This window comes from Dendropsophus ebraccatus, chromosome 2 (genome assembly GCF_027789765.1).
Source record: "Dendropsophus ebraccatus isolate aDenEbr1 chromosome 2, aDenEbr1.pat, whole genome shotgun sequence".
Taxonomy (NCBI): Eukaryota; Metazoa; Chordata; class Amphibia; order Anura; family Hylidae; genus Dendropsophus; species Dendropsophus ebraccatus.
This window is the reverse complement of record NC_091455.1, coordinates 149,390,483-149,416,814: the sequence shown is the minus strand read 5'-3', so window position 1 is coordinate 149,416,814 and position 26,332 is coordinate 149,390,483. Positions and strand designations below refer to the sequence as shown.

The 26,332-nt window shown below is 46.9% G+C and overlaps 1 protein-coding gene across 27 annotated transcripts in view; it reads left to right on the top strand.

The window, feature by feature from the left end:
* The first annotated feature begins 8,519 nt into the window (after positions 1–8,519).
* LRRFIP2 (LRR binding FLII interacting protein 2) overlaps positions 8,520–26,332 on the top strand; it is a 104,854-nt gene continuing 87,041 nt past the window's right edge. For all 27 annotated transcript variants that reach the window (XM_069958501.1, XM_069958499.1, XM_069958497.1 and 24 more), the window contains exon 1: positions 8,520–8,622. The gene's annotated coding sequence lies outside the window, so the exon portion shown is untranslated. The remainder of the gene's footprint in view (positions 8,623–26,332) is intronic.

The following is a 26,332-nucleotide window of genomic DNA, read 5'->3' as shown; positions in this document are numbered from 1 at the left end:
GAGCGGTGCTGATTCCGAAGGGTAACACTCTGAACTGGAGATGGCGTAGAGTCCCTTCTATGGTCACTGCGATCCTCAAGTACTTCCTGTGAGGTTGCCAAATGGGGACATGAAAATAAGCGTCCTGCAAATCTAGGGTCGCAAGAAAATCGTTCTTTTGTAACACAAATTGAACAGACCGAATGGTGTCCATTCGAAAATGCTTCTTTATTATAAAGCGATTCAGAAATCTTAGGTCTATGATAAGCCTCCACTTTGCGGACGGCTTTGGTACAAGGAACACAGGAGAATACACACCTCTTCCCTGGTCCTTGAAGGGTACTTCCTCCAATGCCCCTTTTGAAATTAATATCTGGATCTCTACCTGAAGTATCCTGTCTTTGGGAGCCCTGGGAGGTTTGGAGATTAGAAATCTCTCCGGAGGTATGGGATCCATAGAAAGGGAGTAACCCTCCCGAACCAAATTCTTGACCCAGGGATCCTTGACTTTGGAATCCCATGCGTCTGCAAAAAAACTTAGACGACCCCCCACGGGTAGGACGGCATAGTCAGAAATCGGGCTTTTTAGTTGGGGTCTTGGGGGGTTGTCTATTAGAGCCTCTTCTACCTGAGTATGCTCCTCTTCCTCTGGTGGAGTATCTATACTGGCGCATTCTTTGGGGGGTTCTCTCCCTACGAAAGGGCCTCCGAAAGGATCTTTGTTGCTGGGGTAATGATTTCCCTTTCTTATCTGAGAGATCTAGCATCAGCTTATCGAGTTCGGATCCAAAGAGACGTCCAGGTATATATTCTATACTACTTAAAAAGTTCTTGGAATAGTTATCCCCGTTCCAAGCTCTAAGCCACAGAGCTCTACGGCTCGCAGTGGCAAGAGACATGGATCTAGCAGATAGGCGTACCTGTTGGCGAGCAGCATCACACAGGTAATCAACCCCCATATTGATGTACCTGAAAGAGGAAAGAATATTTTCTCGACTCACTCCTGATTCGACATCTTCTTGAAGGGTCATTAACCACTTCCTAAGTGCCACGCTAACTTCCGCTGCCGCTATGGAAACCGCAGCCTGAGCCGAGGCAGAAGAGTATGTTCTCTTGAGTGATGTTTCCATACGGCGATCCATAGGATCTTTTAGGCTGTTGCCATCATCAGACGGAACAAGTGTTCTTCTGGAGAGCTTGGCTACCGCCACGTCAACCTTTGGAGGCGCCTTCCATTCCTTTACTTTCTCTTCAGAGAGTGTATAGAGGGTCTTAAATCTCCGACTAAGAACTGGGGCTTTCTCAGGTTTCAGCCACTCGGCCTTCATTGAGTTCAGTAATTCCTCACTGACCTCAAAAGCTTTCTTGGACGTAGACGGCCTCTCACCATCATCCGGATGATTTTGAATCTTCACGGCTCTAACGAGCCAAGGGAACTTTTCTACCGGAAAATAACATCTGCCCGGGTCTGGTTCCTCATCTTCAGAAAGTGAGGACTCCACCTCATCAATAACAGTATACTCTGTTGGAAAAAAACGCTAATAAGCTACAGGTAAGTTAATTCATCAAACCTCCTGAGTAGACTTCTCACCGCGATGTCCAGCAGGGGAATATTGCATAGGCGACGGGCTCCTCCTTGTACGTTTTCTACTACGAGAAACAAATAATCCCCTTTTAAGCACTGTCTACACCAGTCCTAAGGGCATCAATTTAACTTACTCTTGCAGTATCGTCTCCTTCAGGTCAGTAATGGATCTATTAATCCCGGATACCGAGTGATGTACATAGTCCTTTACCCATATGACCACATCTTGGACTGTGGGCTCCTCATTATCCGGATTTGAGAGGGTAGGCGCGCTCGGCGGTGGCTGACGACATAGTTGACATTTAAGGTATTCCCATCCATCAGGTAATGGGTTTTCTGCAACATATAATCTGCTTATAATTACAGCAGAAACACACAAATCCAATAGTGGGGGAAAAAACTCACCACACTGGATGCATGTAAGGTGCCTCCTCTTAGAGGGATGTTTACCCCCAGATCCTTCCCTGGAAGACATCTATAACCAGGCAAGAGAGATAAAAAAAAATTTTACCTAACAATAATCTTCAGAGAACAGAGCATAAAGAATACCTACAAGGTAGTTGCCGCAGTAACTCCACGCAGTAGGGGTAACAGCAGTCTCTGGCTTTCACTCCCAAGGGAAGCCAGCCCCCTTGCTTAGGCTGCTTTAAATGGCGTCTCAGCGCCAAAAATAAGCCCCTCCCCCTACCGGCCGCTCTTAGCCACACCTTAGGGGAGGTCCTGCCCGGAAAAAACCCCGGCCGATTTACCTGACCTGCGCTGCAGCGCTAATAATACCGGAGGACGCCGGCCACAACAAGATGGCGGCGCCCATCCGGAGACCGGAAGCTGGACGCGGCGGACCGGAAGTTCAACCTTGCTTGATTCCGGATACCGCCGCGCTCAGCCCCGAAGCAATGTCCAGGAGTAGCAAACCCCCGGCCTTCTTCTCATCTGGGTCCACAAGGACGTCCGTCTGCTCTGCGGCGCTAGATAATACCGGAGGACGCCGGCCACAACAAAGTGGCGGCGCCCATCCGGAGACCAGAAGCTGGACGCGGCGGACCGGAAGATCCACACTGCTTGATTCCGGATACCACCGCGCCCGGCCCCGAAGTAATGACCAGGAGCAGCAAGCCCCCGGCCTTCCTCTCATCTGGGTCCACAAGGACGAAAGAAAAAAACTGGAGGTATGGGGGCAGGAGGCCATCTTATAGCCGGGAGGGGGTGGAGCAAACATTTATTAAAATTTCCTCTCGTCCTGGGGGTCTCACAGGGGCGGAGACACCCCATCTATTGTGAGGCCAACAGGACGTAAGGGAAAAACCATTCACACTAAAACAAATCCTCATAGGCTGCATTTAAATGTTCTGTGTTTTACACAAAACACGGACGTGGGAGGCCTGTAAACCCCCCACCACGGGCAGCATCTCTAATATAATTCAGGAAAAAAGACACGTAGTAGCACTCACCCGTACTTCAGCTTAGCAGCTTTATTGCATCCATAGGTAGCGGGGAGGGGGAAGGTTCAGGTGTGTTCGCGTCCTGGGACGGCCGTTTCGGGGGTACGCCCCCTTTGTCGACCAGGTGATGACGTCAGGATGCCAGGAGGAGTGTTATATACATACAAAATGTGCACGTGATAAATAACAGTCAATAAAAACAAAGTACAGGTATCAGATGAATACACTTAGATCATTGCGCTCGTTTAGGCCGAGCGGGCCAACCGCGTTCAGACGTGAAATCCATGTGGATTCCCTTCTTAGTAGAGTTTGATGTCTGTCTGAACCGTCTCTACGGGGTTAACCCGTTCAAGGCCGAAAAACTTCAGTGAGGAGGTGTCGCCATTATGGACAGTTCTGATGTGTTCAATCAAACGAGGGACCCCCTTTCCCGTCTTTACAGAATAAATATGTTCTTTAAAACGGATCCACAAGGCTCTTTTCGTTTTGCCTATGTAATACATTTGGCAACTACAGACTATTGCATAAACGACAAAGCAGGACTTGCAAGTGATCGATGTAGAAAGCCTCTACACCCGCATCCCACATGATGCGGGTGTAGAGGCAGTATCTTGGTTTGTCAGGCATAGCGACACTATGGCGACCATGGGTGAATTTATCCAGGAAGCACTTAAATTTATCCTCACTAACAATGTGTTCCTTAGCGAGGACAGATGGCAACGGCAGGAGATCGGCACTGCCATGGGCACGCCGGTCTCCTGTACGTATGCCAATCTGTTTCTCGCTAAGATGGAACACGACATTGTTTTCACCCCTAGCAACCCATACATTAAATACATCAAGACTTACTACAGATTTGTAGATGATGTCTTTATGATATGGCAAGGAACGGAGGAGGATTTTCTACATTTTGTCCAATACCTCAATAATTCCAATCAGGTGAATATGTTCTTTACATCAAAATTCGGAGGACTTACCCTCGAGTTTTTAGATGTCCTTGTTGAAGGAACCCCGCCCAGCAGCCATATCCACATTCATTGTCTGGCTCAGGACCGTTCCACAGACCCATTCCATACAGTGCAACATTTGGAGCGGTGCAGGTCTCTACATCTCACAACCCACAATCTCTAATATAATGCTGGGAGTGGGAGTACTCTGTTAAAGGCCTTCCACATCCGTGTTCCGTGTAAAACACACAACGTGTGAATGCAGCCTGAGGCTGCGTTTACACTACGTATATTTCAGTCAGTATATTTCAGTCAGTACTGCAACCAAAACCAGGAGTGGATTAAAACACAGAAAGGCTCTGTTCACACAATGTTGAAATTGAGTGGATGGCCACCATATAACAGTAAATAACTGCCATTATTTCAATACACAGCCATTGTTTTAAAATAACAGCAAATATTTGCCATTAAATGCCGGCCATCCACTCAATTTCAACATTGTGTGAACAGAGCCTTTCTGTGTTTTAAATCACTCCTGGTTTTGGTTGCAATACTGACTGAAATATACATATACTGACTGAAATATACATAGTGTGAACGCAGCCTTTAAAGGCTGCGTTCACACTACGTATATTTCAGTCAGTATTGTGGTCCTCATATTGCAACCAAAACCAGGAGTGGATGTAAAACACAGAAAGGCTCTGTTCACACAATGTTGAAATTGAGTGGATGGCCGCCATTTAATGGCAAATATTTGCTGGTATTTTAAAACAATGGCTGTGTATTGAAATAATGGCACTTATTTACTGTTATATGGCGGCCATCCACTCAATTTCAACATTGTGTGGACAGAGCCTTTCTGTGTTTTCAATCCACTCCTGGTTTTGGTTGCAATATGAGGACTACAATACTGACTGAAATATACGTAGTGTGAACGCAGCCTTAGGCTCGGGAAGCGTAAGTAGACTACGGGCGTAAGTTCGTGGTCCGTACGTAGCCGGCCACAAGTAGCGTAAATCTCCGGCCGGAGTTTACCGTGTATATGTCCGGCTGCGAAAATATGCGGCCGGACATATACGCAGTGTGAACATAGCCTTAAAGTGTCACTGTCGTGAATTTTTTTTTTTGCAGAAATCAATAGTCCAGGCGATTTTAAGAAACTTTGTAATTGGGTTTATTATCCGAAAAATGCATTTTTATCATGAAAAAGCAGTTTGAAGCTCTCCCCCTGTCTTCATTGTTCTCCTATGGAGAGAGCTAAAGAAAAGACCAAAACAGGACAACAAAGAGTTAATCTACAAATCCCTCACTCATTATCTGTTCTGACCATCACCAGTGACCTGTCTGAGCTCAGATTACAGCTGTCACCCAGCTCCATGCCTGTAATCCTCTGTTATCTGCTTTCTGCTGCCGGCTAACTCCCTCCTTCCTCCTCCCCCCTCCCCTCTCCCTAGAACAGACAGGGTACGTCTCCTGCAACAAGTCACAATTTTCAGATTTTTCAGAGTGGATGAAAAAGAGGAAGGAGGGGGGGGACCTGGGAAAAGGCTTTTTACATGCAGATAATGGCAGATTTGGCTAATAAACCCAATTACAAAGTTTCTTAAAATCGTCTGGACTATTGATTTCTGCAAAAAAAAAAAATACGACAGTGACTCTTTAAACAGGAACTATCAACAAGTTAGACATATCTAACTGATATATCCCTACTGCACAGAAGATGCAGAGGAGGAAGGTATGTGTCTTACCTTTCTCCTCGGTGCCATTTTTGTGCAGTTAGTCTTTTGCTCCATGGTCCAGTGACGCTGTTAAGACCACAGCCCATCCCCATAGCGCCAATGTGGCCCACCCACTCCATTCATTATCATTTAAAGAGACAGGCCAGCTTGTAGAGGATCAGCCCTATGAGGGCGGGTAGTGCTCCTAACGGTCCCACTTCACCATGATGCAAAAGACTAGCTGCACCAGAGCAGCGCTGAAGGTAAGACACATACCTTCCTCCTCTGTGTCACCTAGTAGACATCTAACCTGCTGATAGTTACCCTTTAAATAACTGGGTGCTCAACCCAAACGCTTGACATTTGACTCGGGTGGGTGCCACCCTAGAGCGCCTTGAAAGCCAGGCAGCCCAGGGCAGGCATCTAACTTTTCCAGCTGCTGGGAGTCAAATGCTGAGTGTTCGGGTTCGGAGAGTGCTGCAAAATCAGAATAGTTCGGCATGTTCACTCAACACTATTAAAAACCCTTTCGATTAGAAGAAGACCAATCTAATAAATCTTTTTAGTTAGCTTGCATATTCTTTAGGGGGATTTATGAAGACCAACTTATCTATACAGCAGTCTTACATAAATCCTGTCCCCCATGCCCCACACTGGATTTACTGAGAAGCGCGCGGGAATATCAGGCTCCTAATGGCAGCTGGGTAATTTATTTAGTCTGGCGTACTGTAGTAGTGTGTATACCTACTACTGAAAACTTCACATGTGTATTTTCATTCTGCCTTGTTTACAGAAGGATTGCATTAAAGGGGTTGTCCGGCGAAAAAAATTATTCACAGAATAACACACATTAAAAAGTTATACAACTTTGTAATGTATGTTATGTCTGTGAATGGCCCCCTTCCCCGTGTTTCCCCCCACCCACGCTAGACCCGGAAGTGTGGTGCATTATACTCACCGCATGTCGTGTCGTCCACGGTCTCCGATCGTCAGCAGTGACGTCTTCTTCGTAAGTTCGGCGGATCTTCCCGAGTGCCGGCCGCCCTCTGCAGCGTCATCCGAAGCTCAGCCGCGATTGGCTGAGCATAACTGTGCTCAGCCAATCGCGGCTGAGCAGCTGATGACGTGGCCGCGTCATCAGCCGCTCAGCCGCGATTGGCTGAGCACAGTGATGCTCAGCCAATCGCGGCTGAGCGGCTGATGACGCGGCCACGTCATCAGCTGCTCAGCCGCGATTGGCTGAGCACAGTTATGCTCAGCCAATCGCGGCTGAGCTTCGGATGACGCTGCAGAGGGCGGCCGGCACTCGGGAAGATCCGCTGGCCTCCCGAAGAAGACGTCACTACTGAAGATCGGAGACCGTGGTCGGCACGTGACAGGTAATGTATAGCGCACCACACTTCCGGGTACACGGGTGGGGGTGGTGGGACACGGGGAAGGGGGCCATTCACAGACATAACATACATTACAAAGTTGTATAACTTTGTAATGTGTGTTATTCTGTGAATAATTTTTTTCGCCGGACAACCCCTTTAATAGATATTCTATAGACGATTGTGGTTGATCCCTGCCCAGACATGAGCTCTTGATGTATGACAAAGAGATACAGGCAGATGAAAGAGTCTATTATGATACTTATTTACTTTGAAATTGTGCCGATTATGAAATCCTTCTAAACCCTGCCGCTGGGCGTTCAGTATTTTCTAGCATGTGTTCTGTCTGGTTAATGGGTGATATTGTCACCATGATATTGCCTGAGCTTGCTATAACCTGTAATTATCACACACCTAGTTAGAATTAGCTAATTAACCATATATTAAAATTGCATTTTTTTTTGTGATGTTTCAAATGTTTTATTAGACTTTCCTGGAAATATTTCATCTTTTGCAGTGCCAATTTTTAATAGTTCTGTTCACTTAAAATCACTTGTAGGGTAGGAATAAAAATTTAAAGTAAGAGAACTGACATGGAAAAGCATGTGATCATGACCCGCCCCCAAGTGTCCACCACTGCCTATGGTGGACACTTGGGTGAAGGGGGTGTAGGTCAGCAAAAAAAAAAAAAAAAAAAAATCTATCAAGCCAACTGGAGCCAGATGTTTGTAATTTACATCTAATAAAAAAAAGTATTCCAGTACTTATCAGCTGCTGTATGCCCTGCAGGAAGTGGTGCTCTCTGCTACCACCTCTGTCCATGTCAGGAACTGCTGTTAGGAGCAGTAGCAAATGCCCACAGAAAACCGCCAACAACTCTTGACACAGACAGAGGTGGCAGCAAAGAGCATCTTGTGGGACTGGAAAGAATACACCACATATAGCAGCTGATAAGTACTGAAAGGGCCAGCAATTGATTTGTAAACATTTTCATAGTGATACCATGCATCTGGTTAAGATCATCCTGGCCTGCCTTGTCTTATAGATGGAGGAGGAGGCCTGTCCCATTACATGGTGACTGATACCACTAGACCTAGGGCTGAGCCACAGCCGGACACTGCCCCCATACTACAGGCACACATCCTGTACTCCTGTGTACCCCAAGGTGTGGCTCTCCAGCTGTTGCATACTGGGAGTTGTAGTTTCGCAGCAGCTAGAGCGTTCTGGGTTGGGGAACACTGCTGCTCGTTGTAGTCATGCCCTCCATACAGGGCGCCGGGGAGCCGCCACCCTGTCAGCCCAAAGAGTACACTCACGTTCGGAACTGCCCAGCCCAAACTAACACAGTTCTGCGCGGCGCAGACATGACGTAAGCGTCCATGGATCGTCCCTTCCTCGCTATTGGTCAGTCACTGACAAGTGGGCGCACCCCACCGCCCCCATTCCGTACCGCTCTGACGTCACGGCGCGGCAGGCTGTGGTCGCTCTGTTGCGCTTGCGCAAGGTACGTCACCGGCCGGACGTTGAGCGAGAAACCTCGAGAGAGAAAGGCACCGGGGTGACACCGAGTGTGTGGAGGTAGGTTCCCTTCCCGTATTCCGGTCACACACGTCCACTGAGTTCCGGTAGGGCTCACCTACTCGGCGGCTTGAGCAGGTCCAGTATGGTGCACCATACACATTCAGCATATCTGCTGGAGAGACAGGGAAGTGCAATGCAGTGTGACAGCGCAGAGCCACAGTGTTACCCTGCCTGCTCTCATCACAGGGGGCGCTACAGGCAGATCGGGGGGCCTAACCTGTGCTACCTATCCTCATCACAGGGGGCACTACACTACAGGCAGACAGGGGTGCCTAACCTGTGCTACCTCTCATCACAGGGGGCACTACACTACAGGCAGACAGGGGTGCCTAACCTGTACTACCTCTCATCACAGGAGGCACTACAGGCAGGGGGGGGCCTAACCTGTACTACCTATCCTCATCACAGGGGGGTGCCTAACCTGTGCTACCTCTCATCACAGGGCCACTACACTACAGGCAGACAGGGGTGCCTAACCTGTGCTACCTCTCATAACAGGGGGCACTACAGGCAGGGGGGGGCCTAACCTGTACTACCTATCCTCATCACAGGGGGGTGCCTAACCTGTGCTACCTCTCATCACAGGGGGGTGCCTAACCTGTGCTACCTCTCATCACAGGGGGCACTACACTACACTACAGGCAGACAGGGGTGCCTAACCTGTACTACCTCTCATCACAGGGGGCACTACAGGCAGGGGGGGCCTAACCTGTACTACCTATCCTCATCACAGGGGGGTGCCTAACCTGTGCTACCTCTCATCACAGGGGGCACTACACTACAGGCAGACAGGGGTGCCTAACCTGTACTACCTCTCATCACAGGGGGCACTACAGGCAGGGGGGCCTAACCTGTGCTACCTCTCATCACAGGGGGGTGCCTAACCTGTACTACCTCTCATCACAGGGGGCACTACAGGCAGGGGGGGGCCTAACCTGTACTACCTCTCATCACAGGGGGGTGCCTAACCTGTACTACCTCTCATCACAGGGGGCGCTACAGGCAGACCGGGGGGCCTAACCTGTGCTACCTATCCTCATCACAGGGGGCACTACACTACAGGCAGACAGGGGTGCCTAACCTGAGCTACCTCTCATCACAGGGGGCGCTACAGGCAGACAGGGGTGCCTAACCTGAGCTACCTCTCATCACAGGGGGCGCTACAGGCAGACCGGGGGGCCTAACCTGTACTACCTCTCATCACAGGGGGCGCTACAGGCAGACCGGGGGGCCTAACCTGTGCTACCTATCCTCATCACAGGGGGTGCCTAACCTGAGCTACCTCTCATCACAGGGGGCACTACAGGCAGACCGGGAGGCCTAACCTGTACTACCTCTCATCACAGGGGGCACTACAGGCAGACCGGGGGGCCTAACCTGTACTACCTCTCATCACAGGGGGCGCTACAGGCAGACCGGGGGGCCTAACCTGTGCTACCTATCCTCATCACAGGGGGGTGCCTAACCTGAGCTACCTCTTATCACAGGGGGCACTACAGGCAGACCGGGGGGCCTAACCTGAGCTACCTCTCATCACAGGGGGCACTACAGGCAGACCGGGGGGCCTAACCTGTACTACCTCTCATCACAGGGGGCACTACAGGCAGGGGGGGCCTAACCTGTGCTACCTCTCATCACAGGGGGGTGCCTAACCTGTACTACCTCTCATCACAGGGGGCGCTACAGGCAGACCGGGGGGCCTAACCTGTGCTACCTATCCTCATCACAGGGGGCACTACACTACAGTCAGACAGGGGTGCCTAACCTGTACTACCTCTGTACTACACATTCAGCATATCTGCTGGAGAGACAGGGAAGTGCAATGCAGTGTGACAGCGCAGAGCCACAGTGCAGAGCCACAGTGTTACCCTGCCTACTCTCATCACAGGGGGCACTACAGGCAGGGGGGCCTAACCTGTGCTACCTCTCATCACAGGAGGCACTACTCTACAGGCAGAGGGGGGCCTAACCTGTGCTACCTCATCACAGGGGGCACTACATTACAGGCAGGGGGTGTCTAACCTGTGCTACCTCTCATCACAGGGCGCACTACACTACAAGTAGGGGGTGCCTGACCTGTGCCGCCTCTCCTACATCTCTGGGCATTAGAGGTGGCATAGTGTGGGCACGGATGGGTGAGCCCTCCTGTCTGCACACATCAGGGAGGGAATAGACCTCCTGTCCATCAGCTGAGAATAACCACATGAGCTGACAATCTATTGGGCGTCAGATCAGCAATGTACTTGGTGAGTTTCTTCTATGACTTTTCTTAGTAAGGCTTCCAGTGGCGGGGAGAGGACACAGCACAGCTTCTCTCTGGAGATGGTGCATTGCTGTAATATGTTGGGGTAACATTGGGGTACACTATTCACCAGCTGCACCCCTGCAGGGGAAATGATACCTTACACTGTTTTGCTTAATCAGGTCCTCCCAAAATGACACAGGATAGGTTAAAAGTATCTGATGGGCGGGACTCTAACCAGTCACAACAACCCTCTCTGTAATTGGAGAGTGTGGCGTGTTCTCCATTCACTCGCCATGGGACAATTTGCGATAGCCAGGGGGGCATGCACCTTTAGAATGTTGGTGATGGGGGATCATTAAAAGGTCTTTATCCCAATATGAGTGGGAATATATGAAAAAATAGTCCCTAGAATAGGCTCCTTTGCTATGAATGGAGCTACGGGTCAGCGCACGACTCGCAGCTCCATTTATTCTCTATGGAGAGAGCAGAGTACACCAACAAGGGTGCTGCTCTAGAGATCCCTGGGGGTACCGAGGTCAGAAACATCCCCTACACCCCCCACAATCTCCTACTTGCCCATTATCGTGGATAAGGCGTAAGTAAGTTTAAATGGGTAAATGCCTTTTACTTGTTGGAATCATCAGGTTCAATATTTCTGCAAAGACATTAAATTGGCAAACTTTCCTATTGTTGACAGCTCGTTGTCTGGGTTACCCACCACCAATCTGCTCAATAAGAGTATATGTGCTCTATTTCTCTATACGGCTACATTATTGTGTATATACTAGCCAGAGCAGTGCTTTTTGAGCAGATTGATGGTCCGTCACCTAGACAACAAGCATAAATGATAGGAGGGAAAGGATTTTTTTTAATGGAGTTGTGCAGGTATTGCTCTGTTAGACTTGTTGTTGTTTCCATGTTGTCCCAGGTTACTTACCCCAATAGTCTATTTGGTGACAGGATACGATTATGCAGGTCTTTTCCCATGGATTTATGCATATTCATGCTGTCAGTTTCTTCTTTAAAGGGTTATCCAACAATGTGGATTTTTTAAAATATAATGCTGCCCTACTAGAGAACATAATAAACATGTTGTGCTCACCTCTTTGTGTTCCCTAGATGTCCTGTTGCATCCTCCCCGCTGACTGCGGCAGCCGACACTTCCTAGACGACCTGTCTCAGAATTGGCAGCCAGCTTAGCCAATCACTGGCCACGTCGCTGTCCCGACTCAATCACTGAGTCCATCTCTGACGTGGCGGTGGCTGCAGTCACCAGGGGACACCAGAGATGCCATAATAGGACACCGGAGGAGCACAGGAAGGAATACGTTTATGTTTTCCAGCAGGGCAGCATTATATAAAAATTTCCCAACGTTGGATAACTCTTTTACTGTACGTTTTGGGCACACTCAGGGCTGTGGAGTCGGTAAGCCGCAGCTCCGACTCCTTAATTTTATCAGGACCAACTCCGACTTCCGACTCTGACGACTTCCGACTCTGACTACTGAATTTTATCAGGACAGACTCCGACTCCTGCTCCTTCATAAATGGCCGGTCATATACCAGGGGAGTTATCTATCACACTGGCTCAGAAGCTTCTCCCTAGTGTCCTACATGATCCTGGGGCGACTTCTGAGTGAATAAAGGAATACTGTATATAAAGCAGCTTCTCCTGTGTGTGCAGTGGATGCAGCCAGTCTCCAGCCTCCATGTCCTGAACAACTCACAACTAGACTAGATGGAGCAGGTGGTTTTTCCTGCTGACAATCTTCGATGTTTCTAACTAATATTCACCATACACAAATAAACACTGCTAACACTGCCAAATCCCTGTGATACAGAGGGGTCAGCCATACCGATAGTCACACATAGTGATGTTGAGGGTTACTGTGGGGGCAAGAAATAGCACACACACACACACACACACACACAGCCTGCTGCAGCCATAGCATACACACACACACAGCCTGCCGCCATAGATCACACACACACACACACACACAGAGCCTGCTGCAGCCATAGCACACACACAGAGCCTGCTGCAGCCATAGCGCACACACACAGAGCCTGCTGCAGCCATAGCGCACACACACAGAGCCTGCTGCAGCCATAGCGCACACACACAGAGCCTGCTGCAGCCATAGCGCACACACACAGAGCCTGCTGCAGCCATAGCGCACACACACAGAGCCTGCTGCAGCCATAGCGCACACACACAGAGCCTGCTGCAGCCATAGCGCACACACACAGAGCCTGCTGCAGCCATAGCGCACACACACAGAGCCTGCTGCAGCCATAGCGCACACACACAGAGCCTGCTGCAGCCATAGCGCACACACACAGAGCCTGCTGCAGCCATAGCGCACACACACAGAGCCTGCTGCAGCCATAGCGCACACACACAGAGCCTGCTGCAGCCATAGCGCACACACACAGAGCCTGCTGCAGCCATAGCGCACACACACAGAGCCTGCTGCAGCCATAGCGCACACACACAGAGCCTGCTGCAGCCATAGCGCACACACACAGAGCCTGCTGCAGCCATAGCGCACACACACAGAGCCTGCTGCAGCCATAGCGCACACACACAGAGCCTGCTGCAGCCATAGCGCACACACACAGAGCCTGCTGCAGCCATAGCGCACACACACAGAGCCTGCTGCAGCCATAGCGCACACACACAGAGCCTGCTGCAGCCATAGCGCACACACACAGAGCCTGCTGCAGCCATAGCGCACACACACAGAGCCTGCTGCAGCCATAGCGCACACACACAGAGCCTGCTGCAGCCATAGCGCACACACACAGAGCCTGCTGCAGCCATAGCGCGCACACACACACAGCATGCTGCAGCCATAGCGCACAGACACACACATGCACACACACACACAGCCTGCTGCAGCCATAGCGCACAGACACACACATGCACACACACACACAGCCTGCTGCAGCCATAGCACACACACACACAGCATGCTGCAGCCATAGCACACACACACACACACACAGCATGCTGCAGCCATAGCACACACACACAGCATGCTGCAGCCATAGCACACACACACAGCATGCTGCAGCCATAGCATACACACACAGCCTGCTGCAGCCATAGCACACATACATACACACACAGCCTGCTGCAGCCGTAGCATACACACACAGCATGCTGCAGCCATAGCATACACACACAGAATGCTGCAGCCATAGCATACACACACAGAATGCTGCAGCCATAGCATACACACACAGAATGCTGCAGCCATAGCATACACACACAGCATGCTGCAGCCATAGCACACATACATACACACACACAGCCTACTGCAGCCATAGCGCGCATACACACACACACACACACACACACACACACACACACACCCTACTGCAGCCATAGCGCACACACACAGCTGCTGCTATAGAACACTGAAGAAAAACACACAATCTTCTCCCAGAGAGAAAACACCACACTGGGGACTGAGGTTACTGCTACACTACTTATGTCTTCTCCTCCTACTCTATATTACACAGGATATCTTCATATTACACTGCTGCTCATATACAGTCATCCAGCATCCAGGAAGAGAACAGCACAGATCTCCCCCCACACAATGGATTCTTCCAGCTCAGAAACAAACTGCCAAATAGTGACCGACAACTTTTCCCTGACCCCCCTTATCTAATAGGGCCAGTGACCTATTACTGATATATTCCCTTACCACCCTTATGTAATAGAGCCAGTGATATATTAGAATGTTGCTCATAAAATATATTGATGAGCAAAACTTATAAAATTCTTTTCAAAACTCAATTCTAAATTGTTTAAAGACGTTTTTTAAAGCTAGAGTCGTTACATTTTTTTCCCGACTCCAACTCCGACTCCAGCCAAAACTAGCTCCGACTCCACGACTCCGACTCCACAGCCCTGGTCACACTAAATAAATTCTGCTATGGAGCTCCAACACAGATGTGAAGTAGTTTGTAAATGTAAGGATATATAGTTAGAGTCAGGGCTGTGGAGTCGGGGTCTGAGCTAGTTTTAGCTGGAGTTGGAAAAAATGTGCCGACTACGGCTTTAAAAAAATCTTTAAAAAATGTAAAATTGAGTTTTGATATGAATTTTATACGTTTTGCACATCAATATATTTTAGGAGCAACATTCTAATAGGACACTGTCCCTAAGGTCGGTTACTATTTGGCAGTTTGTTTCTGAGCTGGAAGAGTCCATTGTGTGGGGGGAGATCTGTGCTGTTCACTTCATGGATGCTGGATGACTGTATATGAGTAGCAGTGTAATATGAAGATATCCTGTGTAATATGGAGGAGGAGAAGCCATAGGTAGTGTAGCAGTAACCTCTGTCCTCAATGTGGTGTTTTTCTTCAGTGTTCTATGGCTGCAGCAGACTGTGTGTGTGTGTGCTATGGCTGCAGCAGGCTGTGTGTGTGCTGTGTGTGTACTCCGGCTTTCCAAAAAAAAACCCCCAAAAAACAGACACACATACATTTCATACTCTCCATCCATCCGGTGATGATCACCTCTTGAATTTCCTGTGGTCCCCGCCAGCCTTGGCCGGTGTCTTTGGATTTTCCTTGCAGTCAGGTTCCAGTGAAATGAATCGGAGAGAAAAGGCAACGGGTGCGCATGCTAACTGGCAGCCTTTTTATTGGCTGGAGCACATTACATGGCTTACAGCTTGTTGAACCGTGAGTGCACCAGTAGCCTTTTATCTATCATTAAGTTCTACAGGAAGACTCCAAAGAGGAAGATGATTAGGCCCAACCCCGCTCTGGCGACATTGACACAAATTGGCATCGGGGAGGGGCAAGCTAATTAACACACATTACAAAGTTATATAACTTGGTAATGTGTGTTAGTTATGGGGGGGGGGGTGGAAACGCTAGAGATGTCCTTTTTATAAATTCCCCCCATTGTTCTTGCATGTCTAATACCCATGTAATAAAGGATACAATATTGGTATGTGTACACCCTAGGAGGAATTTATTTTCCTCTTTTGTACTGTCCTTTTTGTATGTTTACAGTGAAGGTACCACTTTCCAGACTTTGCAGTCATCGGAGTTGTGGGAGGAGATGGCTTTAAAGAGGATGTACCACCAGGTACGTCCTCTTTAATCTGAACCGATGGATCGAATGGTGTGGTCACGGGGAAGCCGGTGTTGCGGTCCATTTTTCGGACAGCGGCCCGGTTCCCGTGCAAGCACTGGAGGTAGTCCGAGCCGCCCCAGTGGGAGGGAATTCCCTCCCCTCTATGAGGCGGTTCCTTTCATTCTAATGGAGCCGCGTCATACAGGGGAGGGAATTCCCTCCCACTGTGGGCGGCTCGGCCTTCTTCAGTGCTTGAGCACCGTTCGGTTCCGGCGCATAGAACGGCACCGTGCATGGGAACCGGCGCCGTGACGGGGAAGCTGGTGCTGTGGTTCGTTTTTCGGATCGTGGCACCAGCTTCCCCGTCACGGCGCTGTTCGATCCGTCAGTTCAAATTTAAGAGAATGTAACTGGTGGTACATCCTCTTTAAACTACTCTTTCCGGGCTCACCACCTGTGCACAACTAACCAGATTTGCATATAACTATTTAGTCGAAAATAACACAAACAGGGCGACCAACCTGAAAACAGACCGCGGCAGCTGATTCAGCCTGTAAAGTGGGGACTCCTTTTTATTTAGTGTGCATATGAAGAGGAGTAGTCTTATATGGTGAGTTTATCCCAAATTCTATAATTTAACTGGAGAAGTTGGAAAATATGGTAGTTATGTGCAACAAATAATTTAGGAAGTTGCATGGTGTCTGTACGTGAGCTACGTTTTCGTGTACGTTAAAAAAAGGATGCTTTTTTAACCTTTTTTTTTTTAATAATGGAAGTCAATGGAAAAATGGTGGCACACAAATGCAAAAACAGATAAAAAAAAAACAATTGCAAAAATGTAGTGTGAACCCAAACTAACTGTGTGATCTAAAAAAGAAGTTACTTTAAGGGAACCTGTCCCCCCCGCGCCGGGGTGACAGGCTCCCGACCCCCCGTTAGAGCCCCCTATACTCACCTGATCCTTCCGGGTCTTGCTTCTGGATCCGGTCGGGTCACGGAGATCTCAGCCGCTGCAGCCCGGCGCGTGCGCTGAGAGATGAGTCCAATGCTCATAGAGAATGACGGAGCGCTGGACTCTCCGTCATTCTCTATGAGTGTTGGACTCGTCTCTCAGCGCGCGCGCCGGGCTGCAGCGGCTGCGATCTCCGTGACCCGACCGGATCCAGAAGCAAGACCTGGCGGGATCAGGTGAGTATAGGGGGGGGGGGGTCGGGAGCCTGTCACCCCGGCACGGGGGGTGACAGGTTCCCTTTAGCATTTGTATGGAAATGTAAAGAAACAAAAATCTGCAAGTTTTTAAGCACTGAAGTAATTAGACACAAATTTGCTAAAAATGTGTGCAAACACTATCAGTAAATCTTTGCTAAATTCCCACCTATATGGGCGTTCTTCTGGGTGTATTGTCCCTCTAGTCGTTTAGCATATTTATAATTCTCCAGAGAACCTCTTTATTTGTTTCTATGAGCCAGATTGTGATGTCAGATCCAGCCTGTCCTTGCATTTCATGTGCAGCCATTAGTTTTTAAGCTTAACTACTGTACTATTTTGTATAATTAGAATGTCACCTGACGCCAGACTACAGGATACAAGAGATGGGCATCCAAATGTCAGCTTTAAGAAGTGACACCCAGAACCTCTAGCATTCAAACCCACTTTATTCTAAGCTAATATTAAAACTTAGAGCCCAGCCAACCTTATTTTCTCATGTTCTGACTCAGTCCGCTGGCCAGTGGTACATATCTCTTATGTGGCTACACTACATCTCATTACAGGCTGCTGAGTTCAAATAAAATCATGCACATTCCCCTACACCCTGATAGTACTACTCCCTACCTAATAGGTATTAATGCTGCAATAGTCTAGCTTTAAGAAGTGAGAATTTACACAGACAGATTTATCTGACAGATTTTTAAGCCAAAGCCAGGAATGGTTTTGAAAAGAGGAGAAATCTCAATCTTTCCTTTATGACCTGTAATAGGCTGTAAGCCCCTATTACACAGAGCAAAATAGAGGAGCAAACGAGCGCTGTCAGCGCTTTTCTGTTCCTCGTTGCCTGCTCGCTGCTGCCAGCCTGCCACTATTACATGCAGCGTCAGCGAGCGGGTAAGTGCAGGGGGGGGGGGGGGGGGGGGGGGGGGGGCGGGGAGCCCCGGGGGGTCCGCCCGGGGGGTCCGCCCGGGGGGTCCGCCCGGGTTATCGCTAGATCGTCCAGGCAGCCCATACCAGATATCAGCGGTCTGCTGCCGCCGCTCCTATTCCACGGAGGGATGGCAGCAGATCGCTGCTGCTACAGTCGTTTCATGTTGGCTGATTGTTGCCTTCTATTGCACGGGACAATTATCGTCCGTAATGGTGCGTTTACACAGAGATTTATCTGACAGATTTTTTTAAGCCAAAGCCAGGAACAGACTATGAACAGGGATCAGGTCATAAAGGAAAGACTGACATTTCTCCTCATTTTAAATCCACTACTGTCTTTGGTCTCCAAAATCTGTCTGATAAATCTCTGTGTAAACGCACCATAATGGCTCATAATTGTTCCTTGTAATAGGGCCTAAGGGCCCTTTTACACAGATTATCTGACAGATTATCTGCCAAAGATTTGAAGCCAAAACCAGGAACAGACTATAAAAAGAGATCAGGTCATAAAGGAAAGCCTGAGATTTCTCCTCTTTTCAAACCCAGTCCTACCTTTGGCAGATAATCTGTCAGATAATCTTTCTGTGTAAAAGGGCCTTTATGGGACTCTGATCAGCTGTAAGCAATGCTCCACACCTGACCCTTATGACATATCAAACATTTTGATCAGTGTTTACCAACTCTATATGCAATGTCTTCTGAGCTGCCATAAAAAGTATCAGTGGTCATTAACAGGTTAAATAATGTTGTCTGGGCGTAAAGAGAAAATAACTTTTTACAAAATGCAAAACCAAAGAAAAACTGCCTTCCTCAGAGCTGCTGCACTGACACTGATACCTTTTCATCACTACAACATCCTGGTGATGCATCATCCCCGCAGCTGCCTGCTGAGCCAAGCCTGAGATAGGACAGGGCTGTATCACCAGGAGATTATCACTGTGCTCCCTCGTTGAGCAGTTGCTAAGTACTACTATTCCCAGAAAGCATTACTTTTGTTCAGCTGTTTATCACAGCCTTCCCACAGCACTCCTCCCAGTCTCTCCAGCCCCCCCCCCCAAAAGCCTTTAGAAAGGCACTGCTGGAATTGGGTGTTGAAAGGCGTCGCTACGATTAAATAAAACTGTTTCCTTGGAATCGGATTAAAGTGACGTTTATGTAGCCGCGACTGTGATGCGGTTTCAATGCGGTAGTTTACTTTGGTTGTTGTGCCATCTGCACTCCAGTGGTTCCTGTGGTCCGGCAGGGAACCTACCCTTCTCTATTAATTGCTCCTACATGTTGTATCGATGATCCTGTGCCGTGCTGCGGTCAGGTTATGCTATACGTAGAGTTGTTCCTATCTCACTTGCACAACTCTACCAGGTGAGTGTACGGGGACTAAACATCCTTTCTCTACATACTTCTTGAACCCTACAATATTGCACTTGGAAACGTCCTTCTTTCCTCTCTTCTTTTTCTGATAGTGACATGAGAGGTATCTTTTAGGCCGGGTTCACACATACTGTAACTGCAGCAGTTTTTACGCTGCGAGTTAACAGCAAAATCTGCTGCAGATACCTGCCCATTCACTTCAGTGGGATGACATACTCGCAGAGGGATTGTAATGCCGCTGCGAGTATGTCAAAGTAAGCACCCTTAAAGGGGTAGTGCGACGCTAAGAAATTATTCACAAAATAACACACATTACAAAGTTATACAACTTTGTAATGTATGTTATGTATGTGAATGACCCCCGCCCTGTACCCGTAAGTGTAGTGCAGTATACATACCTGATCCGTGTCAACCGACTTCGTCTGTAATCTTGTCAAAGACGTCATCTCCGGGAGGCTGGCCGACCCGCTCCTGCCGTCCCTCATGCTGGCCCCCCTCTGCCGCGTCATAACTGCTCAGCCGCGATTGGCTGAGCACAGTTATGCTCAGCCAATCGCGGCTGAGCAGCTGATGACGCGGCCGCGTACTTTACCTGGTACTTTACCTGGTCCCCGCTCTGGCTTGCTTCAGGGGCTCCAGGCGCTCAGCCAATCAGTGCGCTGCCCCGTCATCCCATTGAAGTGAATGGGCAGGTATACACAGCGTATTTTTCTGCGAACCCAACTTTAAAGGTAATCTGTCAGCTGCAGTTCACATTCAAAACTGCTGACACTGTTAGGTTGTCAGGTTAATGAGACAAATGGTACATTTTATATATTCAGCTATACTTCCAAATTGTAGAAAAGAGCTTTTTTTTTGCTAAGTGTCAGAGGCTTTTCCAAGCTCCTGAAGTGCCAAGGGCTGTCAAGCCGCCTTGCTCCTTTTCCCATCCAAGACCTTCCTTGGGTTTAAGCTTTCAGCGGGTTATCAATCAAGCAAGGGTGAAGCTGGGAGGGGAAGCGAGCAGGCACTACAGCCATTGAGAAAATCTCTCTGACACTTTGCACCAGATAACTTTTCTGTTATGAAAGTACAGACATGTATATGAAATCTAATATTGTTAGACATTTGCAATGTGAATTGCAGCTGACAGGTTCACTTTAAACACAATTTTCTGGTACCAGCATACCCCTTTAAAATCAAAATTCATAATCTTGAAAGTATGAGAAATTGATAAATGTATTAAGCTATAAAATGGTATACCTTCTCATTATACAAAGGATACAATTTATTTGCCACAACCAGAAATGTTGGTGGTTTGTTATCTGTGTTTCCAGTGCTTGGGATGTAGACAGTAACCTCTCCAGATTTCATAAAGTTTGGTGTTTGGAGGACTTGAGATTTATTAGAAAAATAAACTTTGGTTTTCGTTAGATTTTTCCTTTTAGGCTAGGTTCACACACAGTAGAGTAGAAGAAAAATATGTCCATAGATTCATATCATTTATTGTAAAATAAAAAGTATGGTAGTTTTTCATATCCAATAATCAAAAATGATTTAAATTAGCTAATTATTTTTAAAATTATATAGACGTGTTTTATACTGCCTTTTGTGTGTGAACCAAGACTTAAAGTTGAAGGGAGGAGCATCACGTTAATGGTGTCCTTCAGATGGCTCTAGCTGGGAGTCCACCTGTCTGTTGACAGATGCACAGTAACAATCAGAAGCTTGTCAACCCCAATATAGTACTGCAACACAATGACATCTATAGAAATGGTTCAGGAACAGTATTAAATTACAGTAAAAGACTGTGTTCTGTCAAATATAGTTATTTTCTAGGTAATTTCACCTAGACCTTTCACCTTGTTCAGTGCTAATACAGTGCTATTGGAGACTAATGCAAGTATGTTTGTTTGGGCATATATGAATAAAGTTTAGGTATCGAGTAAATATTAATGTTGTACTGTTTAACCTGTAAAGGACTGATCCTATATTGGTTTATTTGATTGATTTTTGTGTCTGTTATTCAGAGAGCAGTGTATGTGTAGTTTTATTAGGTTTGTTTTTCTAAGAAAGGTGTACTTTTAGGGTACATTCACTTGTACCATATCGCAGCGGATTTTACCTGACCAGAATAATCAATAGCCCCCCCCCCCCCCCCCCCCCCCCCCCCCCCCCCCCGGTGCCCTCCCACATGTGTCTTTGAGTATTTATTAATACACTGGTGCATATAAAACAATACACATCCTATGCTTACCTCTCCACACTCCCTCTGTGTTCTTCTCTGGTGTCACCAGTGTCCCCTGCTAAGTACAGAGCCTCTACTTCCAAGACAATTCATCTCGGAAATCACAGCCCGCTCAGTCGAGATGTGTTATGGTGCGTTTACACAGACAGATTTATCTGACAGATCTTTGAAGCCAAAACCAGGAACAGACTATAAACAGAGATCAGCTCATAAAGGAAAGACTGAGATTTTTCCTATTTTCAAATCCATTCCTGGCTTTGGCTTCCAAAATCTGCCAGATAAATCTCTGTGTAAACGCACCATTAGGGTCCATTTACACAGAAATATTATCTAACAGATTATCTGCCAAAGATTTGAAGCCAAAGCCAGAAACAGACTATAAACAGAGATCAAGTCATAAAGGAAAGCCTGATATTTAAGAACAAGTTAAAAGATCAAAATGAACGATTTCTCGCTCGTCGTTCGATCGTTCGCTGCGTTTACACGTACGATTATCGTTCGAATTCGATCGTTATCGTGCAAATTTGCACGATAATCGTTCCGTGTAAACCCAGCATAAGTCTTGAAAGTGGAGGCTCTGCTGTTAGCAGGGGACACTGGCAACACCAAATGAGGACACAGCGAGAGCGAGAAGAGGTAAGTATAGGATGTGTATTTTATATGCACCAGCAGCAGTATACTAAAAAAAAATGCCGTCTGATACCATTATACTTAATATGTATAGTTTTTATGTTATACTACTATTTAACAATAATTGCATGTTTCATGGGGGAAAAGTTGGAGGGAGGTGTCCCCACATAAAACTGTGCAAGTCAGTGTTGTCTAGATGTCTATAAGGAAGAATATTGCTTTATATAATTGGTAATACAAGTATTCAGGCAGAAATTGTCGGGATGCTGACTGGTCCTCTTAAAATGATGCTTCACCAAAGGGGCACATTATGAGATATTTTGGGGTTTTCTCAGTGCATGTCCGGTGTCTTCTTTCGCTAGCCTCTGTCTATATTCGTCCGCCTTTTTTTTACCTCCTGCATAACTTTGTCTGTGTTAATTATAGTTGTGGTTTTCTATTCTTTCTGCAATTGACAGAACAAATTAGAAACCCCAAATCTATTCTGTACATTTATATAGATGGGTAGTTTTTTTTTTCTTTTACTTTTACTTTCTTTTACTTTTTTAAAGCAGTTTGTGGTGGTGGTGGGTTATTTATTTATTTTTTTCTTTCAACTTGTCCTAGAGAGACATGTCAAAAGTTTTGAATGGTCGGGTTTAGAGTGTTCAGGAATGCACTGCAGCATAGCAGTTTCCCCGCTGGTTCTTCTTATTGGTCATGGTCTAAACACTCAGACCCAGACTGATCAAAAATGTTGACATCTCTTTGTGACATGTCAAAAGCTTTTTCTATTGATAGGTATGTTTTAAGGGGGGTTCCCAGAAATATATCTCTTAGATTTTCTTTCTTAAAGTGTCTCTGTCGTTATAATTTTCAAAATCTAAATCAACCGTAGATGTTATATAAAGCAAGTCTGCAATTCACTTTTTTTTTTAGTTATCATGCTGTAAAATGAATCTATAGTCCAGTCTCCTGGAGGCAGCTTTTAAGTCTTGTGCTGATTTGAACTAAAGATATGCTTGCAATTTACATTCATTTTATCACATCTACTGGGGGTTTAGAAAGTTATATCTACAGAGACAGTTTAAGCTCTTATTCTTAAAGTATAGGTCATATTTGCTATTCCCAGTGGCTGCTTACCTCCCCTTACTGGGACGGTCTTCTGACGCTTGTAAATGCCACTTCATATGGAAATATGCAAACTAACTAGTTAGGAGCACTAGGGGTGCTCCTATGCTTTAATAGGCGTGACTATCTGAGCTGGTGGGTACTCTGAATGCTGCTCTGGAGGGCCAAGGAAGGCCCCCAGTGCTCCTCACTAGGTAAAGAGGATATGGACTTAGCAGGGCTCTTGCCATGTTGTGGAACGCCTCCTGGGCACATAAGCCTCATTTGCATAAAACTAAAGGTTTATATGTTTATATCTCGCTGTTGGAGAGGACTATTGAAATTAAAAAGGTATGCCTGAAATCACAATGACTAACCTTATCTAGCTTTGAACTTCTTTACACCCCTGTTATCATCTCAGAAATTAAAGGGAAAAATTCACTTCTCCCATATCCACAGGAGATGGCGACTTCTGTATCTCCGCCAATCTCCGTATCGCCCCGGCCAGCTCTGTTATGAATACAGCCATGAGTATAGCGCAAGACCCACGGCTCTATTCATTCCTATAGAGCAAAGGATAGAGCCATGGGTCACACGCCGTCCCCGCATCTCTTTTCATAATACAGAAGCGGGGGCCAATACGAAGATGTGAATCGTGAATTTTTTCCTGGAATACCTCTTTAAAGGAAAACTCCGGCCCTGATAAAAAAAAAACAATTTTAAACATAGTTTTCCCACTTAATATCCATCCTGAGTCTCTGTTTGAATTTTCCGCTGCTTGTAGGTCCTTGAAGCTTCAGTTGGTGTCTTCATCGTTCTTCACTTCCTGGCTTGGGCTTTCCCATGATGCACTTTGTCTCCTGTGATGTCTAACTGACTCTGTAGAACTTTTAGATGGCTTACATCTTGTTCAGCCAATCAGAGCTGAGCAACCTGAGTCATCTGACAAAGGGTGGCTGGCCTAACAGGGCTTAGACCCGCCTCCCTCTTGATGATGTCATTGTCACAAAATGGCTTCCACAGAGCAGTCTGGGTGGGGGGTTGAGAGGGAAAAAGTTAGGGAATGGAGGACAGATAGGTGATCGAAGAATATTACAAGTAATATTCTAACTTGGGAAGAAGCTTTTCACTGGAGTACCCCTTTAAGGCTCTGCAGATAGCGGGGGACACAGTCAACACTGAGGGAGCGCAGACAAGTAACAATAACATGTTTGTCGTTTTATATGCACCGGTAGCTTTATTAAAAAAAAAAGCCAGACCTCCGGACAACCTCTTTAAGGGGTTGCTTTAATCTTGCTATCCACAAGCATACTGACTACTATGATGATGCTTTTACAGTGAGAAAGTAATTTGGCATGGAATGGAAATCGTGCATGTACAGACCTATACATCCTATGTTATTGGAGGTACATGATTCACATGGGTTACATAGATTCACTTTAAAGGACATTATGGCTTCAGCAAAGTTTAAGAAATCCTTAATATGTTTTCATCTTTGTGTTGTATAGTACTCCCCTGCATATTTTACCTGCACAAATCTGCTAATAATGTACACAACAAATGCGTCTCTTGAACCTACACTGATATAGAATAATATAACAACAGTATAACATTTTATCTTTGTTCTTTTGCTGAATCATACCATTGGTCCAAAGGGGTTAAGTTTATTCTTTAGGGGAGCCTCATAATGACATATGGAGACTTAGGGCTAATGTACACGTCCTCAGAATTCCGTATAGGCATGAGCGGTGCTCTGCAGACAGGACCTCGGAGCTCTCGGCATCATGAATAATTTTGATATTGGGAGCTCCTATAGCATTTGAAAGTTCGCACTAGTGTACCTTGTCGGAGTGCCCTACATCATAATTAACCCCTTCCCTCCTGAGCTACTTTTCATTTTTGCACTTTCTTGTTTCTTCGTATTTAAAAGGCCATAACGCTTCTACAGGTTAACATTTGCCCTTATTTTTTGCGTCACTAATTGTACTTACCGACAGAGTTAGGGTCCTATTCCACGGGCCGAGGAGGGCCCGATCAACGATGTAAACGAGCGGCGATCAACTAGATCGCCACTCGTTTACTGGGCCTATTCCACGGCCCGATGATCGTTGAGCGAGGGCTGCAAGGACATCATTACCGATGTCCTTGCAGCATCATACATTACCTGTCCAGGCTTCTTCTCCGCGCTGTCTTCATCCCCGGGCCCCGCGTGCTCTATCTTCAGAATGGGCGGTCAGCTTACCGCGGTGGTCCCGGCCTATGATTGGCTTAGCGCTCCGTCAGCTGACCGGCCATTCTAAAGATAGAGCGTGCGGGAACCGGGGATGAAGACAGCGCGGAGAATAAGCCTGGACAGGCTTCATTGTGTGTGTGTGTGTGTGTGTGTGTGTGTTTGGGGGGGGGGGGGGTGTTTACGCTGTTTGCCCTATGGTAAAACTGACATGTTATCTATGTTCCTCAAGTTAGTAAGATTAGACTACTTGCATAACAAAATTAAAACCTTAAAAAAAAAAAAAGTGTTTAAAATTGCTCTATTACCATCCTTATAACGCTTTTATTTTTTGGTACCTTCATTCCGTATATGCAACTCTCTGATCACTTTTTATTACAATTTTTCTAAATTTGACCTGACTAAAAACTTTGGTGGAATTTTGCGCTGACGTCGTTCACTGTGGGAGATCTGGAATATGATAATTTAATAGCTTGGACAATTCTTCACGCGGCGATACCAAAAATGTTTTTTATTTATAAAATGGTGAAAAGGGTGATTTAATCTTTTATATGATGGGTTTTTTTTTTATTAATGAAAACTGTGTGTGTGTGCGTTGCTTTGCATATCTTTTCTTCCCTGAAACATTGAAGTAAGATACTGTAGAAACTTTTATGTAGCAGCGTTTGGAATTCT